We start from the raw sequence: 20,521 nt of genomic DNA, 5'->3' as shown, positions 1-20,521 counted from the left end.
GATAAAAGCAAGACTGAACATATGGAAAAGGGAACTACAGGTTAAGGACAGAAGGGAGATTGGAATGGGGAAACATATCAGAATAATCCATATGTGATACACATATGTGCCCATGCCCAAAGTGAAGCTAAAGATTCTGCATTTCAAAGTACCAACTTTTAAGATTTCTAAATGTGTGCCAGTCTTTTGGGAATGGTTGTTTTCAACATATCTTACAAGGCCATTCTGTTGCTTCATAGTCAGACTTTCTTAGCAGGCATTAAAAACAGAACTTGACATTAATGCAGTCATTAAACAGAGACCCATTTCACTGTGAATGTTTCTTTTTTAAATTTATATAAGGAAAGTTTAAACAAAACAAAATAAGTAGAAATAATGCTACTTTCAAAGTGAAAATAAACAGTGAGAAATCGCAAGATGATGATTACATATGCTGCTCATGGAAATAGTTATGAAATACAAAAGTGAAACATATGAAGTGGGGATTCAAACAGCGAGATTGCAAAAACTTAGTAATATGGTTATAAATATTATATGTGATTTGTTTCTTTACAGAAAGCTAGGGAAATCCTATGGACATACATCTTGGAATCAGTGTAAAGAAGTCTTCCTTGGTACTGAAGAAGGTAATGTGAATGTGAAAGAAACAGAAACACATGACAATGTTCAGATTCATGAAAAATATTGCAGTGGAGGGAAACCCTATGTATGCAAGCAATGCGGGAAAGGTTTTACCACACATGGAATTTGTAAGAAACATGAAAGAATTCACAGAGGAAAGAGACCCTACATATGTTATCAGTGTGGGAAAGCTTTAACAGCACGTACATATTGTCAAGTACATGAAAGACTTCACTCTGGAGAAAAACATTATGAATGTAAGCACTGTGAGAAAGTTTTCAGCACATGTACTTATTGTGTAATCCATGAAAAAATTCACACTGGGCAGAAATCGCATATATGTAAGAAATGTGGGAAAGCTTTTAGCAGGAAAATTCATTTTCAAATACATGAAAATGTTCACACTGGAGAGAAACCCTATGTGTGTAAGCAATGTGGAAAAGGTTTCACCCAAGTTGGACATTGTAAGGAACATGAAAGAATTCACACTGGAGAGAAACCTTATGTATGTAAGCAAAGTGGGAAAGCTTTTAAAACACAGGGAGATTGTAAGATACATGAAAGAATTCACACTGGAGAGAAACCATATGTATGTAAGCAATGTGGGAAAGCTTTTAAAACACAGGGAGATTGTAAGAAACATGAAAGAATTCACACTGGAGAGAAACCATATGTATGTAAGCAATGTGGGAAAGCTTTTAACAGACGGGAAGGTTGTAAGAGACATGAAAGGATTCACACTGGAGAGAAACCATATGTATGTAAGCAATGTGGGAAAGCTTTTAACACTCATGCAAATTGTAATGAACACGAAAGAATTCACACAGGAGAGAAACCATATGTGTGTAAGCAATGTGGGAAAGCTTTTAAAACACGTGCATATTTTAAGGTTCATGAAAGAATTCACACTGGAAAGAAACCTTATGTATGTAAGCAATGTGGGAAAGCTTTTAAAACACAGGGATATTGTAGGAAACATGAAAGAATTCACACTGGAGAGAAACCATATGTATGTAAGCAATGTGGGAAAGCTTTTAACAGATGGGAAGGTTGTAAGAGACATGAAAGAATTCACACTGGAGAGAAACCATATGTATGTAAGCAATGTGGGAAAGCTTTTACCCAACGTGGGCATTGTAAGAAACATGAAAGAATTCACACTGGAGAGAAACCCTATCTATGTAAGCAATGTGGGAAAGCTTTTAAAACACGTGCATATTTTAAGGTTCATGAAAGAATTCACACTGGAGAGAAACCCTATGTATGTAAGCAATGTGGGAAAGCTTTTAGCACATGGGGAGATTGTAAGAAACATGAAAGAATTCACACTGGAGACAAACTCTTATGTATGTAAATAATGTGGGAAAGCTTTTAAAATGTAGTGAGATTGTAAGAAACATGAAACAATTCACAATCGAGAGAAACCCTATGTATGTAAGCAATATGGGAAAGGTTTTACCAACTCTGGACATTGTAAGCAACATGAAAGAATTCACACTGGAGAGAAACCATATGTATGTAAGCAATGTGGGAAAGTTTTTACCCAACATGGACATTGTAAGCAACATGAAAGTTCACACTCAAGATAAAACCAGTGTATATAAGAATCATGAGAATGGTTTGAGCACACGTATATATTGCATAATGTAAGAAAATCTTCACACTGGGCAGAAAACTTATATATGTAAGGAATGTGGGGTAGGTTTCAGCAGAAATGCTCATCGTGCAATACATTATAAAATTTAGACTGTTGAGAAACCATGTGTACATGAAGAATGTGGGAAAGCTTTCACCAAACATGGATATTGTAAAATACATCCATGACTTCACATTGGTGAGAAACCCTATTTATATAACAATGTGGCAAAGCTTTTACCACATACAGTCACTGTAAAACACATGAAAGAATTCACACTGGGAAAAACCACTCGCTGTGTAAGGAAGTGGAGACACTTTCAGCAGTCAGATTATAAGTGAAATACATGAAAAAACTCACACAAGAGATAAATCTTATGTGTTATGGGAATACTCTCAGCATACTTGATCATTGTTACATATCTGAAAGAGCTCACTGGGCAGAGATCCTATGTGGATTAACAATGTGAGAAATATGGCAATCCATGTTTCTTGTTAAATACATAGAAAAAGTGTCACTGTTCAGACAGTTTAGATGTAAATTTACCTTAAAAATCACAGGGAGACCTGAAGAAATAATCAATACAGAAGTTAGATGTCAATATATCTTCACAAATATTCCAGAAATGACAAACCTGAGGTGGAGCTCTCCTTAGGTGCACATGTTGTATGGTTTTCAGTTAATCACTTGTACCTCTCTAGATTTTTTAAAGTGTCTTTGTGTTTCAACATGGCATCTTTAATTAAATATGCTAAACTGAAATGGGCTTTTCACTTTCAAGTATGGATAGTGTCTATGTACTTAATATTTTTCTGTAAAACTTAAATTTTATATTTTTTGGTGAATTGTAATGTTGTTTATTTAAAGAGAAAAAAGAAAACGTGTAGAAATAATACAGAATTTCAGAAAAATAAACCATAAGAAATCACTAGTTGATTAGTTAAATATTGTCATCTTAGAAGTAGTTGTTCAAGTAACAAAATTAAAGCATACAAAGTGATATTCAAATAATGACACTGTCAACAGTTCACCTCAATGATCCAACAAAAAGTTGTTAATATGCTTATCTGTCCTACACAATTTTTGTTCTTAAAGAGGGTAAGATTAAACATGACAAAACAGAACAGAACAGTTCATAAGGAAACAAGTTAAGCAAACAGATTTCAAAGCAAGTCCACTGTAGATGTTCACTGTCTATGTTACTGTCTCTAGTTTTCTTCCAAATAGTTGTTCCCATCTTCACACACATTGAATATATACCAAACATTATAGTACTAATCAAATAGTTACAGGGTAAGGCAGGCTTTTTCAGTCTTCAAGACTGATTTTGGGGAAATCGGTAATGACTACCATAATGTCTCTTATTCTCTTCATAGTAGCTGTCATTATCTTTATGTATGCTGAAATTTAACATAAGAGACTAGACTAATATCACTGAACAGTGAATAATAGTATCCTGAGAAGGAGAAAGGTGAGGAATTTTCTAAAAAAAGAAGGCAGAGGACATTGATAAAAGTGTATCAGGATTTAAAATATACAGTAGTCTTGTTGCTCTATTTTGTTTGGTTATATCTTGTTCTGGTCTGTCTACACACATTAGATTTGAGGGCACAGAGAGATAACCCAAAAATCGCAGGTTATACCATGGTAACTATCCTTAATTTTCTATTAACTAAAACTGAAACCCTATATTACTTACATTGTCTTCTATGACTGATCTTTGAAGCTGGTTTGTTTGAATGTTATTTGGCCTTGACTGATTTTATTCACCTTTGGTATGCTTGCTAGTATCAAGTTCAAGAGAAGAAGCAACTACTGTAAAGATGACAAGATGTAAAAGATATCCATTGGTGGGCTGGGGATTTAGCTCAGTGGCTTAAGCACCTGCCTGGCAAGTGTGAGGTCATGAGTTTGATCTCCAGTGCCAAATAAATAAATAAATAAATAAATAAAAAATATCCATTCCAGGTTTGATTATTTTTAATTAAAGAGAACAAAGATAGGAAATAAAAAACAAAGCAGTAAAAGGGTACAAGTAATACAGAATTTCAAGAAAAAATTCAATAAGAAATCACTAGTTAATAGGTTACATCTTGTCATCTTAGAAGCAGTTGTCAAATTATAAAATTAAAGAGGGTAAGATTAAACATGACAAAACAAGCAAGTCCACTGTAGATGTTCACTGTCTATGTTACTGTCTCTAGTTTTCTTCCAAATAGTTGTTCCCATCTTCACACACATTGAATATATAAAGTGGACATTCATACAGTGAGATTGCAGAAAGTTCTGTTCAATGATCCAACAAAAGCTCAGTAATACGGTTTTCCATCCTACACACTCAAGCATGCAGTTATATCCCTTAGACCACCTTCCTTTCCTGTTTTTTACAATAACAATTACACTTTTTGAGTTTTTTAATTCCCACAGTTCTTATTACATTTTTTTGAAGAGAATAAATCCTAACATGACTAAATAAAACAGAGTCAGTTAGAACAGAAGGGTGGGCATAGGACATGATGCAAAAATAGATTATCAGATGATCAAAAATGGTTACCATTGTTCCTCTTGCTATTTTTAAAAAGAGTTGCCTATAATAGAATGGATCAAAACAGTACAGAACAAGACCTCTTTTTCAGAGTCTCTTTTTCCAGCAAGGAGGACTTGAATCTTCCTGTGCTCAGGCCAAGCAGGGAGTGTGCAGCATGCAGAGGAGCCCAGCACCTCCTGCCTTACACCCTTTTCCACCACTGCATCCATGCTGCAGCCCTGCAGGCCCAATAAGGCAGAGCCATGAGGATGCAGAAAATACTCTGCCACCTCAGCCCCAGGGGCCTCAACTCATGGGTCCTGGCCTCAGCCTCCAACAGGGTCCAGGCTCTGCCATGGATTGGACATTCATAGTGGGCCAGACACACCATCAGTGCCTTGGGGCAAAGTCCATTTTCCACAGTGACCCTTCCATTTCTGCAAATTTTGACCCTTTTCTTTCTAAATGAGGCAGAGGCATTGGAGACAAAACACACATTGGCATTACTTTTTGGTTTTCTTTCTTTTCTTTCTTTCTTCTTCTTCTTCTTCTTCTTCTTCTTCTTCTTCTTCTTCTTCTTCTTCTTCTTCTTCTTCTCCTCCTCCTCCTCCTCCTCCTACTCCTCCTCCTCCTCCTCCTACTCCTCCTCCTCCTCCTTCTTCTTCCTCTTCATCTTTGTCTTCTTGGTTTCTTTGATGCTTCAAATACATATTTAGAGGTGTATTTTGCCAAAAAAACATTTCTTTTCTTTTTAAACCCTAGTTAACTGAAGTTTTTACAGACTTCTACTGCAATTCACACCCTATGTGTTTGAACAGTCAGAATCCATTCTGCAGCTTAGTAGAATGAGTGAAGCAAAGCAGAAAGTGAACTTGGGGATGTTACTGTGCCTTCCAACACTCGGACTCATATCTTTTTACCTCAAAAATATGGGCTTCTGGAGCAGCTGAGTCTGGCACAGACAAAATGAGTTTCCTGCATTTATATCAGATAATTTCATTTCCTCTCAAGCACATTGTATCAGGTTTCTTATGGCCAAACTTGAAGAATTATTTCCAGTACATGAGAGGCTGCCACTGGTCCTGAAATCATGATGGAACTTTTTGTAAACACTTAGCCTGATCTACACCCTGGGGATAGAAGCTAAGAGATGCAGAGATGGCTGGCACAGATAGAAACACCTCAAAATTGTCAACCAACAGCAGCAGCAAGCAGGAACCAAGTTGCTGAGCTTTCACAATTGGGTGATGGAATCATGTGGTGGATTGTGCCCTGGGTTTACTGAGGCAACTCAGTACATCTAGGTTGCTGCTTCCATCCCCTTTCCTTCAGTGCAATACAAACAGAAAGTCATGCACATGCATCATTTATTTGCAATTTTTCTATTCCAGGAACAAAACCTGTATTCATGAGAGTCCACATCTCTGCCATAGCAGACCCACCCACGGGCATTACCACAATGTCTTGTAAAGGATCACTTTATTTATACAAAACGCAGAGCAATGCTCCCAGCCTTGATTTTTGCAGACTGGTGCATTTTCAGTCATTTCTTGAAGGGAAGCTAAACGATTTAGTTTGAGTAAACCAAGTGTGTTGCTGTGCTTCTGTGTGACATCCTTGCTGCCAGACCTGATGAAGGCAATGAGTGGGATCTGCTGGAGGTTTAGCTCCAGAGGGACATACTTAGCACAGCTGTGTCAGGCAGTGCTGCCCCTCACCTGACTGGCCACCCAGGTTTTCAAATGCCCTTTCCCAGTGCTGTTACTGGCTTCGGGAGTCACTGGATTGCAGTGGAGATGCCCAGTGCGCTGGTTGGCCCAGGGAAAACCTTGTTTTGGCATGAGTTGGTCATCGTTAGCCCTGCAGATCTGTTGCCCTGGGGCCAGGGCAATGTTCCCCCAGCTGCAGTGAACAGCATCATCCAGACAACTCTCCTGTGCACACTCTACGCAGAGGCTAGGGAGGGTCCCAGTTCCTTCCTGCTTCAAAGAGTACTGTGAATCAAACTCTTGAAAATTTGTGCAGCATTCTGTGTGGGAGAAAACTCTATTCTTAGTCCCAGGGAAGGCTGTTTAGAGCTCTGATGGGAGCTGCAAGATAGGGCTGTGCTCTGCCCCTCATGTCCTTCCTATTGTTGTTCAGCACCTGCCTTAAAATATGTCACTGGATGGGGAAACAGCACATTTCAAAGATGTGTGCCTGCATGAATCAGGCTTAGGAGTCTCAGTGTTTTGTGTGCTTGTTGGCCATGTCTGGTAATTTACTTTGAGTTAGAAGAATTTGTCAATTCCCTCACAAAATGGACTCATGAGACCTCTTTAATACTTGTAATAAAAACCATCTATCTGACTAAGGTTGTAAAGAAAGGTTTCCTGTTGTGATTTTTGCATTATTGTTGTTTTTCAAATCCAATGAATCAGCCCTTTGTAGCTCCCTTTGTATCACTGAAATCATGGATAACATTTTCCAACATGAAAAGATGAGTACGTACACAATGGTCTCTACATTTTCCCTGCAGATTTTGTCTATCTGTGGTTTTCTCTTCTATCAAACAGCAATAGCATCCAGTCTCCTCCAGGATTGTTTGGCCAAACAGAATCTGATGCACTGATATGGAAAACCCAGGGTAGTAAATCATAGTGAGAGAAAGGTCAGCGGTGGGTGGGGACTAGCAGGAGAGACCAGGGGTATGGCTGGGTCTAACAGTGAGCAGAAACCTGGAACTAGACAGATGTGAAGATTGTACCAGTTGACAATGTGCTTACATGTGACTCAATTGAACATGTGGAAACTAATGAAATCTTAACTTAAAATTAAATTATCTTAGAATTTAATGTTTCAAACAACTATAGATTTAAGAGTAGAAATGAAAACTGAGAGAAATAGAAGAGGTAAAGGGAAGGGAATGTGAAGGGCGGGTGCTTTGCAGGACTTGAGCCCTAAGTGGAGCTCAGGACACATGCCATGGAGCCAGTGACAGACCTGCCTTGGAATTCCACCAGACCGGGTTTCTGACCTTGATTTTCAGGTTGATCCCAGAGCTGGTGAGGTCTTTGCAGGTGAGGCTGGCACAAGATCTGTAAGTAGACCTTGAGCTCAGTCCAGTACCAGCCCTGCCTTAGAAGAATCCCCAACTGTCCTTGCTCCTTGCAAGCCCCAAAGCCTCCCAGGGCCTGTCAGGGACAGCTTTGTGTACAAATGCACCCCAGGAAAGCTTCCTATTTTGCCTCACCCCACTCACTTCTGCATGCCTCTGTGTTGCTGGAGGTCCCAAGTCGGTCTTTCTCCCTGTAAAGTGCCCCATGTCCTCCTCAGAAACCAACAGACCCAGGCAAATTCCTTCTCACTGTAGTTCTCATTTTCAGTGAGCTAGGCTTGCGCCAACTCAGATTAGGTTGGCTGGCTGTCCTACCTTCCTCGGCAGCACCTGCCAGGTGCCAAGAAGGGAAACTCTGATCCCGAGGAGGACAGGTGTAAGCAGCACTACAGGCCTGGCCTCCCTCCCCAACGGCCTTCCCAGGTTATCCTGTGTGCTAAACATAATCAGCCCTCACTTGCTCACAAAGTTCCCTGGACAGTGCTGTGACCACCTGTCCTCCACTCTGCAGGAAGCCTGAAATGCAACTCCCTTTTCCACCCTTGTGGCATATTGCCTCTGTGAGAAAGAGAGTGGAGTCTGCAGTGTTACTCTTATCATGGGTGCTCAACAGGGTGCTGCTCTATAACTATCTGAAAACTGAGTGGATAGTGGGAGTGCTTCCTGCCTGCCTTCCCTCCACCTTCAGTTCATATACTGATGCATCACCCCATTCTGTGTACCTTTGTGAGTCTCCCATTCCCCTATTTTATGTCCATGTGTACAGAGGCCAAGAATTAGGGACACTCACCATAATGTGGGTAGTACCTGGTCAGCTCTGCAGGGTGAATTTGTGGCCTTCATAATATGGAAGCACAAGAGACCAGTGTTTGCTTCTGCTCTGGTCATTGCATCATGGTCAATGCCTGGTACATTGATGATTTAAGGCCCTCACCAGCTTCCTCCATGATGTCTGTGTGGAACTGAGTCATCTGGCATCCCCCAGAGATTCTTGCTCTGGATACCATGGAAACACATGGAATGACTGTCCATTGTCCTTCAGAGTGAAGACAACAGCTCCACCCAAGTGATGGATCCTTGGCAAGAGGCAAAGCTTTCCCACAGGAAAGGAAAAACCACAATAAAGCCAGGATCCCTGGTCTGAGCAGACCTAGTTTTAGACCCAACTCCTCCTTCCCACTTCCCTTGTCAACTTAGACAAGACACAATGCCTCTCAGTTCCTTTCCAGTGTGTCCCCCTGAACTATGGCATCTGCTTCCTAGGGACATCATCTGAAGTGAGAGGTGACACTTTTAAACCTTATGGGCTGGTGTCATGTGTACACAGTATACAGAATTAGAGGTGAATTCCATGAAGGGGTGGAAGGGAGGTGAACACAGTGCACACAGGCCTGGTTCCTGCTGAATGGTGGTGGAAATTACACTCTCCTCCTATACATGTTTCCCTGGTGGCATAATGAGGGGGCAGAAGTTCTTCAGATCAGTCATCATTATGTCCCCTAAGCATCTCAATTTCTTCTATGTATTGGTGTTGTGGCCTCAAGTCAGGACTTCACACGGGCTAAGCAAGCACTATGGATGTAGATGCACCCTCAAATCTACCAGCACTATGCCTACATTCACACCTGTGTGAGTCACCACACCCATGGCAAGGGTGCTCAACTGCTGACAGCTCACCTTCTGATGGCCACCTCCTGAGTAGCTCATTCCTTGAGTGTGGGTCACACGTAGTGAATTTTGTACTGGTTTGCATTAGCCAGGCTGAAATTGAGCCCAAGTCCTCAGGCATGTTAGGCAAGTGCTGTATCTTGAGCTCTCTCCCCAATTCCTTACTTGTTCTTAATAACACAACATGGCAGATGTAATAGGATGTGACTATCAAGGTTCACACATAAAATGACTGTGACCAACCTCCTGCTCTCTCTCTCCTCTGTTCTTCCTTCCTCTCTGTTTCATTCTGTCTTCCTCTCTAAATCTCTGATTATCTCTGCATTTTCCCTGAGGAGAATCTGACTCTTTGCAGAGAAAAATGTTAACAGACTGAGAAGTCATCAGACCTCCATCCTAACTGAGTTCCTGCCTCTTAGCAAGAGAGAGAGCCTGAGAACAGATTCTGCCACAGCAGTGTTTCCACTGAGCCTGCAACCTGGTCAGGAGAAACTATGGTGGATGCCCCAGCAGCACCTCCTGAATGCCTGACCCATAGAACTTGAGAGAACTGAAGTTTACCTGTCGTACCTAAGTTTGCAGCAATGCAATCCTCAGTGGTCACTGATGCACTATAGCAGATGTGAGGTTCTGCCCCCACCACTGTCCGTCACCAGGCCTTCTGTTCTCGCTTCTCATCTCTTTCTTGACTAAAAAAGTAGACTTTGAATCTCTAAATGGTTGGTCCTCTATCTTTTGCCACACAGACTCAACTCTGTACAGCATTAGGGCCTGCATGTCTCAGGTTCAGGCATCAGTTCCATCTCAGTGAGGCTGTTCAGATGCCCCCATGTAGTGACCTTGACCTCTGTGTGCCCTTGCTTTATTGGGATATAGCTCTAGGTCTTCTCTTCCACAACAATCTGCAGTGCTTTATCCCTCTCCTTCAGCCTTCCAGCTTCTGGGTGGCCAGTGACATATTGTCCTGTTCTGTGTTGGTGCCAGCCTAGCTCAGCCCAGGAATAAGGTGAGAATTTGAGGCATGTAGTTTGAATGAATCAGATCCCTTTTCCTCTGAGCTACCCAGTGGGTGCCCATGGCATCACTGTGTGTTCATGTGTGTGTGTGTGTTTGTGTGTGTGTGTGTGTGTGTGTGTGTATGTATGTGTGCATGTGTGTGTATCCCTTGGGATGCTGCTTGAAATCAGTCCCATATGTTTGGGCTCAGGTCCCAGGAGCTTGGGGGCTGCTGTTCCAATGCCTTTGGGATTCGGCTGGGTCCTGTGCTAGGAGGTTTTTCTCTTTTGGACTTCTCCCCCATCCTCTTCACTCTGCCCATGTCCTGTGCTTTGGGCCTGGCATTGTCCCTTTCTGGGCACTGGTTCTGAAATGTCCATTGGGAATGGAATAACACACATAGTCCTTTACTGTGGAGATTCTATCATGCTTGGGGGTGAGGCACTAGAGGGTCACATGGGGTTCTCTTCACCTGGGCACTGTCCCCATCCACACCTGCCTGTAATTTGATATCATCCATACTAAGACCAGCACAGTGCAGCCAGGACTTGGGGGAATAACTTCAGCCTGGAGCATTTATAGCTTGGAGCATCCAATCAGCTGGCCTCTGTGAAGGCTGCAGGGGTTTACACCATGACACAGCAGATCTGTGATTGAAGGCCACACCCCAGCCCTGAGGAGTCATGGAGAACTCTTGGGTCCCCACCATCTACCCCAGCCTGGCTATGAGCCTGGTGGATTCGAGTTCTGGTCTGGTTTTTTCTACCTGGGACTTGATTCCTCTGCTGTTTCCCAGTGCTCATTTCTCCAGCTTGTTTGCCTCCTTGACCATTATGTTTCTTTTCTTATGAACACAGCCCATTTTTAATTGGGCTGTGTTCATGTGTCTTGTTCATTGACTGAACTAATGGTTAAGAACTAAAACTTATAGGTGGTGACATGCTGAGCCAGATTTTATGTAAATTTGCTCTGTCCAGAGAAGGGGACATAGGCAGCCATATTCATGACACTGCATGGAGATAAACCACAGGGGAATTCAATGGACATGCTGCCTGTGACACTGCATTTTCTATACTGGGTTATAGACTTGCCTTGGAACACACAGTGCCTCACATTTTAATGGTTGTATTACAACTACAAAACTTTACTTTTGTGATTTTTTTCAAGCTAAGCACTCATAAATTAAAATTAATAATTTATCATTGGAAATATCTAAAGAATATACATGGGTGTGACACTCCCATGGTGCTGCTCTGTAACAAAAGAAAGTGTGTTAGCCTCTTTCATATGAAATGGATATGAAATGACCTACATGTAATTAAACATGGAGCAGTTTTGATGTGTATATATCTATAAAGACAGGAACATAATTAACAAAACACAGAATCCTAAGAATTACAAAAAATTTCCTGTATTCTTTTTCTATGCCCTGCCAAGAGTCCATGAATACATGCATGAAAAATTGATGCAATCTGTCTGGATTTTCCCTTCTCAGACAAGGCAAGATTAAACAGTTACTTACAGCAGGGTAAGGCAGAGGAGAAACACAACTGCAGTGATTCAGAAAAGGTAGGAAACCTGCATTACAAGGACATAGGATGAGTGTTGGCCAGGATCTAGTAGGAAGGAAAATAAAAGAAAATATATTTGTGTAGTGAGTTGATGAAAATATTCTGGAAGAGGACACTGGTGAAGGTTTCACAATATGGAGAATGCACTAAATCCTACCAAACTCATCAACTGAAACAAGAATAAACCCTTAAATTTCATTTACAATAATTCTATCACTCACATCCCAGAATAGAATAATAATAAATAGAATGATATGTAAATCTGGAAGAGAGGAGAATGGCAGGTGTGGGTCAAGAGCTGCCTGCAGGTAGAGGTCAAGAGATGACTCCTGCTGGGGAGCCACCAGGAGATCCAGCTATGCAGCTGGTAGAGAAAGGAAACATGTGCCTGCTTTTACTGTGGGGTCAGCGCTGGTGATGGAGCAGCAGGTGGAGCTGGCACGAGCTCTACGGGTGCAAATTCAGCATGTACTGGAATTGCCTCTGCAGTTGCAGGAGAAGAAAACATCACTGACTTTCCAGGGACTTCTCAGGAACAAACCTCCCACTGCCTGTCAGAGGCAGCTGTGTGAATGAAAACAGCCCCATTAAAGCCTCCCAGACTGCATCCCCACGCTGACTGCTGAGGTGATCATGTTCCTGTGTCTCCCATCATCTGGGCACATTGCTGAGTTCCCTAGCACATTCCTCCTCTCAGAGCCACAACCCACATTCCAGGGCTCCTTACCCTGTGACTTAGGCACCAGGGACTTAGGAGGCTCAAGCTGGTCCATGAGAAGCTTGGCCTGGGAAGCCACCTTGGAGTTCAGCTCCAGTGAGGAGTCAAGGACAGGAGATTCGGACCTGGAGCAAACAGGGCAGTAGCAAAGGGAGAGTTCTGGCCTCTCTTCTAAACACTACCTACACAGGTTACCTTAGTGACGGGCACATGGGTCTCTAGTCTAGCAAGTTCAGTGTCCACTCCCACCCTCTTCCAACTACAGTGTGGCAGTGTGGGCCTTGGGATCCCTGAGAGGCTGACAGAATGCTCCATTTGAGGCAGTCCTTGCTTAGTGGTGTGATACCACTCCCTTCTTTAGGGAAGCATGACACAGATTCTGCCTGCCCTTCCCCACTGCAGGTCAGCTCAACAAAGGCAAAGACTGATATCTGCCATGTCCTTGCACTCAAGGGCTCAGGGCTGGTGCTCCATGAATATCTGAGAAGTGAGGAATCATCAATGTCTATCCTGCCTTTCTGCAGTGTTTAGGTCAGGAAAAGATCTGCTGCCCAGTTCTCTTAGTCTCTGTAGAACTCCTCCTACATGGTCTGTAACCACTTCTAAGTTTGGCCTTGGACATAGAAAGACTTCCTTGAGGTGAACAATATCTGTTCTGCTGCCAATGCTGACTCTGTGGCCTTCAAAGAATGTCAAAACTCAAAAGGGCAGTGGTTGCACCTGTTCTGCTTACAAGATCATGGACAATACTCAGAAAAGTGTCTTCACACAGGGTGTCTTCATGTGTATTTTGGCTTGATGACAACCACCCACTTCCAAGTGATGCCTGGGGCCCATGGACACTTTTCCATTACTAAGAATTCCTGCCCTGAGCATACCTTGAAACCCGTAGAGTGACTCTCCTATCTCCTTTCCAAAGAACAGAACAGTTTTCCCATGTGTGTGAGTCAGTGAGGTGGGTGGAAGGTCATCCCTGGGAATCAGGACAGCCTCCTTAGCAGGTCTTCATGGGGCCAAGGCCACAGCTAATCCCTTGCCATGGAGTCCCCATTTCATCCTCAGTGACCCTGCACTCTGGATCCACTCAGCACCCCACAGTTCAGTGTTGTAAAATGAGAAGGAGGTGCTTGCACATGGCCAGGACTTGAATACACAGGGGACCAAGTCTCACGGGGCTGCTCAGGTGAGAACTTAACTTGCCTGTATCTGAACTACTCCTGGACTCAGTGTCTCTGAATGGCTGGTGGTTGAGCCTAGGGATATGTGTTCTGGGCTTCCTCTTGTCTCTGGGTGCCTCTGGGCACCTCTGTGTGCCAAGAGTCCTGGCCTGGGTTGCTGACAGCTGGGTGTTTCCAGTTGAGCTTCCTGAAGCATCTGGACCAAGTGAACCATCCTCTCCATATGTTCCCACGTGGTTCCCTGACACGCGGTCTGGATGCTTGGGCCACTAGCCCTGGGAAAGCAGCATAGCATGTTCCTTGTTCACTCCCTTGAGCCAGCCATCTATGAAGGCCAACTATCACCAGACCACAGTGCCTGGTGACCAGAGTCTTCAGAGTTCTGTTTGGACATATCACCAAGGAAGTGAGGTCATATGCTGGGGTCCACAGTTGAGGCTCCCCCTCTGATGCCTCCTTTCTTTTTATTGTGAGCTAATCTGTGTCCTCCTTAGAAACAGCAAGTTAAAAAACTAGAGAAATGTGTGTATTTTTAGACCTTTCCATTCAAAAGATCCTTTCCCTTGAGGATGAGGTTCACAGTTTCTTCATTTAGAGATTTCTCAAATTTAATTTTGACTGTCTTTTATGGACTTATGTTAGTTTCATTTCATTATCGTTAAGGAGCATGGAGATGTTCCCATAATGCCCACAATAATTTTCCTTAAAGGACATGAAATGTTTCATGTTATAACACCCATGTGTCTAGGAAAGGAGGATCCATAGCAAGTTTTACTTATGTTTACCTCAGCCATACAATGTAGTGCTCCATACTCTGACCTCCTTTGATTAGGGACAGCAGGTGGTGAGGGCAAGGGGAGACTTTGCAAGGCCATGGACATTTTCACCCCGTGCTGATGAGGACACGTGGGATTCCCTCCTGGGGAATTTGTGTCCTAGTCACTGTTTTCACTTCCTGTTCTCCTATCCCAAAGAGACCATGGGCTTTGTGTCCCTGCTGGGTAGTTTGCCTGTCCTAGAGGTGATGGTGCTGAGCCTGTTCACTTTCAATGCTCTTGGTTGGTCTCCTTCAAGCAGCGTCTTTGTGCTAGGCTCTCCACATACTGCTGCTTATTGGTAGTGGAGCCACCACACAGTCTCATGGGGCTGAACCCGCCAACTACAACTTGTTCATGCATCTGTCACCCATCTACTGATCCCATTTGTTCTGTTTCTGGGTTGGCCCTGGAAAGCCAGCTGCCACAGCCATTCTTATACACGGTCTTGAGTGGACATAGACTTTTATTTCAAAGAAAAAGTACTTAGATGTGAAATTGTCAGATTATATGTCTTTTTTATGATTAGCTTACAAGCTGTTAAGGTACACTTGCAAGCATTTTTTAAAATCAGAGTTAGGTGGTTGTTTTCTTTTTGGTTCTGAGGATTGAACTTATGACCTCAAGTTTGCCAAGAGGGTACTTATACTACTGAACTAAATCTCCAACCCTGTTTTCTTATTTTGTTTTGCTTTGTTTTATTGTGTTTTTTATGCTATAATATGTTATGTTATGTTATGTTATGTTATGTTATGTTATGTTACACTATGTTTACTGTTGGGGAGGATTTTGAGTCTCTTTCAGTGCATTTTCAGTGCTCTCTGATTTCATTTTGTATAACTCACCTGATAAACTATGACATATCACATAATCTTGGGTAATTTAATTTTGGAAAAAATTTAAAAAGTAAATGAGAACCAGGTTTGGTAGTAAACATCTCTAATGCCAGAAGTTACAAGGCTGAGGCAGTAAGATTGCTGTGAGTTGACGTCAGCCTGTGCTACAATGTGATTTCAATGAAAGCCTAAACTTCATAGAAAAATCCTGTCTCAAAAAATAAATAAATAAATTGAAATAAATAATACATTAAAAAAGGGTTTAAAAGACACAAAAATCACCTATAAATCGACAATTCAAATCTTGAATTTTTCTTACATATGTACTTTAGTCAGCACACTGAACATTAGGTTTACCATGAGGTAGACATTGATCTACTGCCAAGAATTTGAACTGTTTCAGCTTTTTTGACCTTTTAACTGAAATGAATGTAGATATGCTACTGAATATACACTCTTAGGTTTTGGAGAGCATCGTATAAAGAGAATTGATGGTACTTTTTTATTTTAGTAGTGACTTTATATATGGAAGTAGGATTTAAGCAAAGGATTACTGTTTTTGGAAAGACTTTCTTGTCTTATTTTAATGTAACTCAAGTACATATTAATAAGGTCCACATAAAAGATGGTATTGTTAAGTCTGTAAAAGAATAAAATGCAGAAGAATAATGAGAGAATAACATTGGCTACTGTATTGTGCGCAAAGATTTCTTAATGATTCATATTTTCATGCATTTGTAAAATTTGTTAATCTTTTTACAAATTTTAAGGCATGATCCCACTAAGATTGTGAGTTTCCCAGGTGAGGCTTAAACCTTTCCTTATTCAATCTCCCTCCCTCTCCCAGAGTGCTAGGATTGCAAATGTACATTATCTTGAGTTGGTAATCAGCAGTAATTTTGTGCATTCATAGAATGAAATATTTTGCTCTGATCTTTAGACATTTTGCAGAAAGAGTGGATCTAGTTAAGCTATATATCAACCTCCTAAATGGCAGTTTTTTCAAAGTAACTAAGATTGAAAATCCCATTAACACTGTTTGTAAATTCTCTGTTTGGTAACTGTGGTCATCATGTGCTTCAGAATATCACTGCAAATGCCTTTAGCACTGGGACTGAGACTTGATATCCTTGAAGCAATTTCTGTTTATTTTTTTATCCCTCATGGATTTTGATGATTTTTTGAAGTCAAACCACACAAAAAGTGTGAAAGCTAATGCCACTTGGGGTACACTGCCCTCCAGAAAGCCAGGACAGTGTAAAATACTGTTTTTTCTACTGTTGGACTTCCCAAGTTTTTTTGTTTTGCATTCAGTTTCTATGGATTGAATACAGAGATTTGCACTTAGCTCCATGGCCTTCCACATTTCAAATTCTTTTTATTTTCTTCCTGGTTCTGGAGAAGTGGCTATACTGCTGAGGCTCTCCTTAAATTTGTGATATTGCTGCCTCAGCCTTCCAGAATGCTGGCATTACCAGACACTCCACCAGACCTGGTTTCATCATAGTGTTGTTAAAAACTCATTGGCTGAGCATGGAATGTTGAAAATGCCTGCAATGCCTGCACTCAGGAGGCTGAGGCAGCAGGATTCCTGGGAGTTCCAGACAAGCCTGCAACACACTCTGAGTTCAGCTTAGGCCAGAGGAAAAACTTGACCAAAAACTGAAAAAGAAAAAGAAAGAAATCTAAAGGAAAGGGAAATGAATGAAAGTGGAAGGGGAGGGGGAGGGGAGGGAAGGAAAGGAAAAAGGAGAAACAAAACAAAATTCCTGGTGACTGTATGAGTTTTTCTCTACTGGGCTGGCCTTTTTAATCTCTGTCCAATTCTTGCAGTATAGGACCCTTTAGACTGTTGTCACTTTATTATATACCAGAAAACTATGTTTTTATTGCCTCTAACTTTAATGTTTTTTCCATGGCTATAGGATGATTCTTTGTCCTTCCCTGTGCATTTTCACTTTGTATTTCTATTTCTAAGAAAATGGCACTGATATTTTGACAGGAATGGCATTTAAACACCTGGTTGCTCTGGGTAGCATGTACATTATAACAACATGAATTCTTCCCATCCACCACCACAGTCTGTCTTTTCTTCTCTTAGTGCCACTTAACTCATTGCTTTAATTTCTACAATTTTCCAAGAAGAGGTGAGTTTGGTTCAAATTTTACATAAGTATTAATTCTTTTGGATGAATTATGAAATGAATTGTGTTCCTTGTATTTGGGGCTGCAGTTTGTTTGAAGCACATAGATATGAATTGATTATGACATATGGATATTGTACCTTGAAACTGAAGTTATTTTTCCATTTGTTCTAAAAGTTTTTCGGTGTAGGTTTAAGTTTCTTATATGAAATGTTGTGTCCTCAGAAAACAGAGACACCTCTTAATTCTTCCTTTCTGATTTGGTAAACTTTTGGGTTCTTATTGTTGACTCAATTCTAGGACTAGGACTTCAAGTAGTGTGTTGAAAAGAGTCCAAAGCCTGGTCTTGTTCGTGACCTGAGAAGCCAATCTTGCAGCTTGTCAGCCTCTGAGCATGATGTCAGTGATGCGCTTGTCATGTCTGTTCTTTGCTGTGCTGAGATTCATTCTTCCTGCACATGGTGTGTGAATGGTTCTTATCATGAAATGATGGTGAACTTTTGAATTTCTCAATGTGATTTTTCCAAATCTCTTGAGGGGTTAGCTGTGCCTCATGTTGTGAATGTGGCAAGTGACACTGAATGATTTGTGCAAGTGGAACCATTCTAGCACCACTGAGGGTGAACCCAGTGTTTATTGTGTATTTAAATTTTGCAAGTGCTGGTGAATTTAGCTGATGAGCATTTAGTTGAATATTTTTGTGTATGTTCATTAAGAATATTGGCCATTAGAGCATTACCATTTTTTTGAGCATTATGGTCTGGCTTCATTTTCAGGGTGACTTCATCATCTGAAAGGAATTGGTGGTGGTTCCCTTCCCTTGAAAGACATGAAAACTGATTAGTATTTATTCTTTTTCAAAATTTTATTTTGAAGATAGTAAAATACAACAGAGCAAACAGAACAAAGCACATCGAGACAATGCAGAGAAATTGGTACAGAATTTCACAGCATGGTCCGTGATAACAGTAATAGGTACCATAGTATATCTCATCTTCACAATTCGTTTCCATTCAATTAGTTATTGTGAAATCCAAACAAACACAGAACATTTTAAAACCAGTCAAAAGATAATATTAAATAGAGCAAAACAATTAATCAGAACGCAGCAAAAAATTAAAGACAACATTTGTTTTCAAACACAAGATAAATGGAAATCCCCCATATTTTCTATATTACACACAGTCATCTTCCCAAGAGATGCTCAGAATTCTGCCTCTCCTTGCTAACCAAGGGTGGTCAAGTGAGATGTATGGCTCTCAGTCCATGCACCAGTAGGCTCACCAGAGATGCTGACTGGTTCTCCTCCTGGCTTGCATCAGGGGTGCTTTCAAGGAAGGCAGGAGAATTGTTTTCTTGTTCAGCTGCCTAAGTCCCAACATGGCCAGATTCAGTATTTATTCTTTACTATACACTTCATACCAGTCAGCTGGGCATTTATCATATTCTGGCATTTGTTGTTGTTATTAAGCAGTTATGATTGTTGACTCATTGCCCGTGTTTGTTAATGATATGTGAAATGGTGTGTTTTTTTCTGAGGGTGTGGGTCAGGGACACCATAGGAGATCATGTACTGATTAATGATCACGTTACATTTTACTTAGAGATGTAGCAATTTGCTTTTGTATATTCAAACTTGCCCTACAGTATATATTTTTGTGAGTACTCTGTTAAGTTATTTAGTCTTTTAAAGCACATTGTTGCAGGTGCAGTTACTCCTGAAGGACACTGGGAAAGGGTAGGGCCAGGTCTCTTATTTCAGGCTATGTACCCTTACCTGCCTGCAGTGTTCCCACTTCCTGACCTGCTGCCTGTAAACACCTGTCTTGCTCCACAGCTGTGTTGAATTCACATGTGGTGGTTGAGATCTCACCTGGGTGGAAGACATTCAGTCAAGGCAGGCTCTGAAACATGCTGATCTTCTTGTACAGAGTTCCTGTGAGTGAGACATGGGGACTCATGACTGCAGGAATGAACTTGGACAGCAGGGCCACAACAGCCCTCTCTTTTCTTGCATGCAGTGTAGGCTGTTTGCTGAGAAGCTGACTGATGGATGAGGAATCCTGACCTTAGACTTTCTTCCCCATGGTACACTACTAGATGCTGTGGTGTCCTCCACATCTGCATGGTCCATCTTCCTCCTACTTCGAATATCCACAGAGATCTGAGGAGCCCTGGGCTTCCCCTTCAAGGCTCCAACTCTATGGTGAGTTTTAGTGTGAATTTTATGATCAAGAAATTCAATTTATATACATTTAACCTGGAAATTCCAATTCTATGGCCTCATTATAAAAATGAGATTGAGAGATACCCGTGATCTCTTCTTATTCAGTTAGGAGTGTGGATAGTTAGAAACCATGAATGTACCACAGCAGAGCTTCTCAGTCAATTATACAATTATAGTCACAGAAAATGCTGAAAGAAGGCCATGTCCTAGGCCATGTCCTGGATGCTACCTGAGATGATAGAAGAGCTCATAGCCTGGCCCTCTCTTCACCCAGCAATTAAAAGACCCAGGCCTGAATAGCAGGTGAGGACAGAAGAGAGGAGCTCCTGGAGAGCAGAGCACTGAACCTGGGGGGAAGCCTTTTTGGTGTTTTTTCCATTTTTCCATTCCAATGCATTATTTATGGTGTTCTATTCAATATTCCTTTTATTCAAATAAGTTAATATTTAATTGTGGCTAATTTCTTGAATAGGTATGTGAACATGGA

This window comes from Cavia porcellus, unplaced genomic scaffold (assembly GCF_034190915.1).
Source record: "Cavia porcellus strain 051 isolate PalLab524CR breed Dunkin Hartley unplaced genomic scaffold, mCavPor4.1 scaffold_46, whole genome shotgun sequence".
Classification (NCBI taxonomy): Eukaryota; Metazoa; Chordata; class Mammalia; order Rodentia; family Caviidae; genus Cavia; species Cavia porcellus.
The sequence above is the reverse complement of the archived record's forward strand: the minus strand, read 5'-3'. Positions refer to the sequence as shown.